Source organism: Amblyomma mixtum, chromosome 10, assembly GCF_055824585.1.
Source record: "Amblyomma mixtum isolate Tamu chromosome 10, ASM5582458v1, whole genome shotgun sequence".
Classification (NCBI taxonomy): Eukaryota; Metazoa; Arthropoda; class Arachnida; order Ixodida; family Ixodidae; genus Amblyomma; species Amblyomma mixtum.
Genome location: NC_143021.1, coordinates 169,356,627 through 169,362,165, shown reverse-complemented (window position 1 = coordinate 169,362,165; position 5,539 = coordinate 169,356,627). Strand labels below are relative to the sequence as shown.

The 5,539-nt window shown below is 46.6% G+C and overlaps 1 long non-coding RNA gene across 1 annotated transcript; it reads left to right on the top strand.

Annotated features, from left to right (window-relative positions):
• Positions 1–568: 568 nt before the first annotated feature.
• On the top strand, positions 569–2,581 carry LOC149327701 (uncharacterized). Its single transcript, XR_016286547.1, has 4 exons — positions 569–574; positions 1,536–1,664; positions 1,754–1,836; positions 2,233–2,581. It is a non-coding gene; the product is annotated as an uncharacterized LOC149327701 (long non-coding RNA).
• The last annotated feature ends 2,958 nt before the right edge of the window (positions 2,582–5,539 follow it).

Genomic DNA, 5,539 nt, shown 5'->3' with positions numbered 1-5,539 from the left:
ATCGAGCATTAACCTTTTGGGGCTTTCCATGGGACGCACAACTTTTTGGACATTGCTAGTTGTGGGGACGTTTTTTAGATGTGTTCGGGAAAAATGAGCACCTCCTGGGGAGATTCCAGATGTCCCGATGGGTCATTTTTGGGAGATTTTGAGGAGGTTTTGTGTTTGTTGGGCGGGTAGGAAAAAAACTGGATCGGGCATATGTAAGTTATCTCCAAAAGTTTTGCAGCGCGCACATCCGAACGGATTCCTACGGACGGGCGGACGATTGAACGGAAGAAAAAATAGCGGACACCCGAGGCAAAAATGTAGCCATTTCATCTGCTCCTACATTAGAACACTGCAAACTGGAATCGCACACCAGCAAACACATACGAGGCTGCACATTTAACATCACGGCATTATGCAGATCGAACTAGGCCGCAGTACGATTTGATAAAGCTAAACAGCACTGCCGCCAATAAATGCAAAATGATTCTAATAATGTAGAATGGAAGTTAAGCAGAAGCAAAATGCTAGTCGTCAATGACTACACAATACCAAGAAAATTCACTTATCCGGCCGAGCAATGGCAGTAAGCCTCGGTGATGTCCCCGGTCGTTTTCTGTGCTACGGTGTGCACGATGTAGTATCCACCTTTTATTGATGGCAGGCATATACAGCGAAAAAGGCCAACCTAACTGATCGGGGATATTTCATTGAACATTAAGTTCCGAATTTAGCCTTCATCTTTGAAGCGGCGGCCCTTGCTTAGCTGGCGATCGCATCACATGCCGGATGATCGGAGATACTGAAGAATTTACTCTTCGGTGGGCACAGCGGCCTGCCTCGAGCTTCGCACCCAGCCATCAGTCACACCTAAAAAGCTTCCAGGTACCAGGTGCTGCCCAGGACACGCCACCATCGTCGACAGATTCCAACAAAACGTGCTCCGCAGCGGCACTCAGTCCGGCCGGGTTGGGCGCAAAGTACCCTTCCAATGAGCTTCCAGCGTTGTACGCCAGGTGGCAGCACAGGAAAATGAAAAAGACCGATTGTCGGCTGCTAAAGCCACTGTTGGTGTGCGTCCGTGCAGGGCGCGGTTGAAGAATAGAAGCGTTTGCGGGTAGGCAGGCTGGAAACGCTGATTGGTCGATGAGATGCGCTTCTCCGTGACGTTTTTTGACTTCGCCCTCGTTCTCAACCGGACGTGGCGTCAGCGCGCCTTTCTCGACCTCTCCCTAGAGCGCCTGGGGAATAGCTAGGTGCACCCGCCGCGCCGCGCGTGCGTGGTGAGCGGGCATTCGGCTCCCCTCCCTACATCCCCCTACCCCTTCCCCTGGTCCCCAAGAGTGATGCCACCAACTGGCCAACATACGTCGGGACCAGTATCCCCTCCCAAGAATAACCCAAAGTAATCATCATCATCATCATCATCATTCGTTTCGTGATCCTCGGCGCGCTCGTTTCGAGGCGTGTGGAGCTATGGCGTTCGAGCGTGGTGCGCTCGTCGGCGACAGCCAGCTGAAATTCGCCGTTTCGCCAGGAGCACGTAGCTAGTGTCGTGCTCGTATTTAAAGTTTTTGCCGCGGCACTACAAGGATCCGCATCAGGCGCGCTTTGAGGACCGCCGTTTGACAGCTACGCTGACGCGCTTGTCGGGCGTGCGCATTCTCAACCCCGAGGTAAGGACTGAACTACATTGTCGCAAGTTTTCTCGTGCATTGAGGGCTCACCAAATTTCGGTGTTTGTAACGAAACTTTGTTTTTGCAGCATCGTTCCCTGGATATGCTTCTCGGAAGCCGATGTCATTGTTCGCCGCGGACGCTGGGCCTACTGCTCGCCGCCACGCCGCTGTAGGTTGACGTTGAAGAGCTGCTCCAAACGGCCTTTTCAGGGCCGCTTCATTGCTTCCTGGAAGATTGCGGGCATCCAATCTCGCGGCCGTGTTCCCTCTCTTTGTCGAAATCGGCGCCAGACATCAGAACCCGCGCTAGGCCTCGTTGCAGGGTTAAACGAGTGCAGTGTGGCTTTAGAGAAGTTATGACTTGCGCTTAGTCTAGCTATATCATTCACCCAGTGCAGTGTGCCTTTGCTTCTTTAGCGACTTCTCACGCCTTGTCGAAATCGGATTTAAAGCTCACGGCACGCCTCGTTGAATGGGTTAACCGAGTGCAGCGCCTAGCTTTGTTTTTGTGTTCTAACCTGTAAGCAGTGCACCTTTCTTCGCTCCTTACTTTTGTTCTTTTCAGTCGTTTCCTGAATCCGTCGAAAGAGCCGGGCTTGCCGGATGGTTGTTCGCTGTGAATGGAACCACGAGGCGATCGCATCTGCATACACAGCACGACTTTGTTCCCTCGTGTTTTTTTTACCAAGGATTGCTTCGACAGCTCGGGCAAAACGAGGACTGCGCACGCCGTGTCGTCGCTCCTTAGTGAAGAGGCACAAAACGGATGTCGTCCTTACTAAAGGCCCTTCTCGGGGCCACCTCAGTGTTTCCTTGCAGACCACGCGCTTTCCGCCCTGTGCACATGTTCCCCTCATTTCCAATCATTTGTAAGTTGCATATCAATGAATTAATAAATCAGTCAATGCACTTTATTTACCAGAAAAATCTGGCTGGTCACCCTGGGCTAAAAGCTGTGCACACAGCTTGACAAGGCCCAGGGGACCATTAGATGACAGTTTTGAACGTAGGAAAAACAAGTTGGTACTTTAAAAGAACATGGAAAGTACACCAAACAGTATAACAGATAAACATTACAATCGCGCATTACGGCAAAGAAAAAGAAAACACTTTGACAGCAGACATACAGTATCAATTTGCACTATAATACATACAAAAATTACGACATTCAGCATTATGGCACGAAATATAAGAACAGCACATAAAGCAAAAAAGAGAATGCAAGTTACAATAGTACAGATAGATAGAATGCAAGTTACAATAGTACAGATATATTAGCTATTTACATTTGCATATGCATAAAATTAGTCCTCGTCTCCTTGGGCCTCCTTCAAATCCTGCAGAAGGCTTGAATTTGCAACTGCTAATATCAAAGAAGATTTAGAAGAACTTCAGTTTGGGATACACGGTGCATAGTACTTGAGAAAACAAACAATAGCGCCTACAATGACACACACACAAGAACTATGCAGCACAAGCGCTATCCTGCGCTCTACAGTATGGAATTGTGACTGAAAAATGAACCTTCCCGTCAGTGAAATATGAGCCTTTAGGCTGTCTACAAATCGTTATTACAGAAAGAAAGAAATATTAGTGAATGTTGTGTGAGAGGCTTGCATATTACTCTGTTTGTTTATTTATTTATTTACCCCTCAAGGCCAGTGGCATTACACAGGGGGAATGGTAAATATACGAAAACTGAGAGAAAAATACAGTTGATTACATGAATATTAAACAGCGCCTGAATATACAATGTTAGCTAGTGCTACGCGGAACTGCTCGTAATTTTCAGTGCCGGCAACTTCTGCGGTAAGGTGGTTCCAGTCGCATGAGGTTCGCGGCAGGAATGACTGCGAGCAGCATTTTCTGTTGCATGACATACTTCCAACTTTGTGATCATGATCAATGCGGCGGGATACAGAAATTGTATGGGGGATGAGGTGATCACGAAGAGCGGGATGATGGTACAGCTTGTGGAACAGGGTGATACGAAACACTTTTCTACGCGATGTCAGTTATGGGAGGCAGATATTAGACTTCATAGTAGTTATACTCGCTGTGCGGTTGTAGTTAACAAGGATTAAACGCACAGAGTTATTTTGCACCAGCTCAAGATCATTAATGAAGTTGTCATGAGCAGGGTGCCATACACGTGTTGCATGCTCGAGTTTTTATCGTATTAGTGTTTGATAAAGCAGTAGTTTCAAATTGGAAGGAACGTTAAAGAAGTTGCGACGTAAGTAGCAAAGCATGCGATTAGCATTTTCAATTATGTTCTCGGTATGAAGAGACCAGTTAAGATAATAAGTAATGTGGACGCCGATGCACTTATATGATGAGGCTGATTCCAACGAAATGTTATCGATGTAGTAGTGAGGTGGGACGGAAGTTTTTCTATATACACGCATGACTTTGCATTTGTTCATATATAGCTGCATTCACCATTATTCTTACTGAAGTCAGTGGCGGTCTGGTCAAGTAGTCCCCTGCTTTGTACGTTCACCTTGTTAGCGGCTGTCTTATTTCACACAATTCCACGTTCAACACGTTGATAGGTATCGTGTTCCTGCCTTGCCGCCACCGTTGTCTTGCCATGCCGCCGGCGCGGCGGCGACGGCGGTGCCATTGACCTGCGGTTGCGGTGGCCAACAACCTCATCGGCGGGGGGGAGGGGGAGGGAGCCACCCATTCATGTCTTTATCCCACCATGGGACACAGCGACGCCAGCGAGGGGACCATCCCTTTCTGGCTTGACAAGGAGCGCCGACCAGCCGCCTTGAGGACTGAGGGCGGAACAAATTAAGCCACTTCCCAGAACTGAGAAATGAAGGCCGCTAACCCCACTGGTGAAATGTCCGGGCAGGTGCTTTGACCTTAGTGGACATGTCGTGGCGGAATATCTCAGACGTCGACTCGTTTCCCCTGGTATCGAAATGAATATTGCTCGCGTAAACGTTAACATTCAAAGATTGAGTAATGGTACAACGTCTATACCTTTCGCCATTTATTTTTCAATAACAAAGCGGAAAAAAAATTTTTGTGCAAATAAAATGAAAAATCGTTGTTTCTATTTTTTTCTTTTTTTTTATATACAGCAGTCTGTCCGCTCCCCCTAAAACCACTCTCTGTGACCGCCACTGACTGAAGTAATGTAAGGTTGTTAGTGTTGGTTATTTCTCTAAAAATGACGCAAACATCAGCGAATAGGTGAATATGAGAATCCATAAGAGAGCGGGGATCATTAATGTTAAATCAGGAACAGTAGCTAGGGTCCAAGAACTGAACCTTGTGGAACTCCGGAAGACACCTCTGTAAAACAGGTGTTATAACCGATAGCAAAAACTAATTGTGAGCGATTAAGTAGACATTCAATACATTTCAATAAGTTACAGTCAATATTCAGATGTTTTAGTTTGTGATCCAAAAGGTTGTGACATACATCGTCGAAAGCCTTCGAAAAATCCAGAAATATACAGTCAGTGATGGTAGGTCTAGAATACAGTGCAATGCATGTGTAAACTATATTAATTGTGTTTCGCAAGAATAAGGTTTTCGAAAACCATGTTGCGCTGACATAAACAAGTTGTTCAATGAAAGGAAGTTAACAAGGTTGGTGAATATTATATATTTGAACATTTTGTGTCAAGTATTGGTAAGGGATACGGGACGATAATTAATAGGGGATGCTTTGCTGCCGGATTTGTAGACTGTAACCACCTTTCCGATCTTCCACTCAGTAGCAGCGTTGAGTGGTCAATGCTGGAAAAGTTTGGTTAGTATAATGGGCGAATAAGCTGCAGTGCTTTTTAAGTAACGCAGTCATAACCCGGAGCGGAATGAACACTGAGTCCATCAATAAGCTTATTCACACC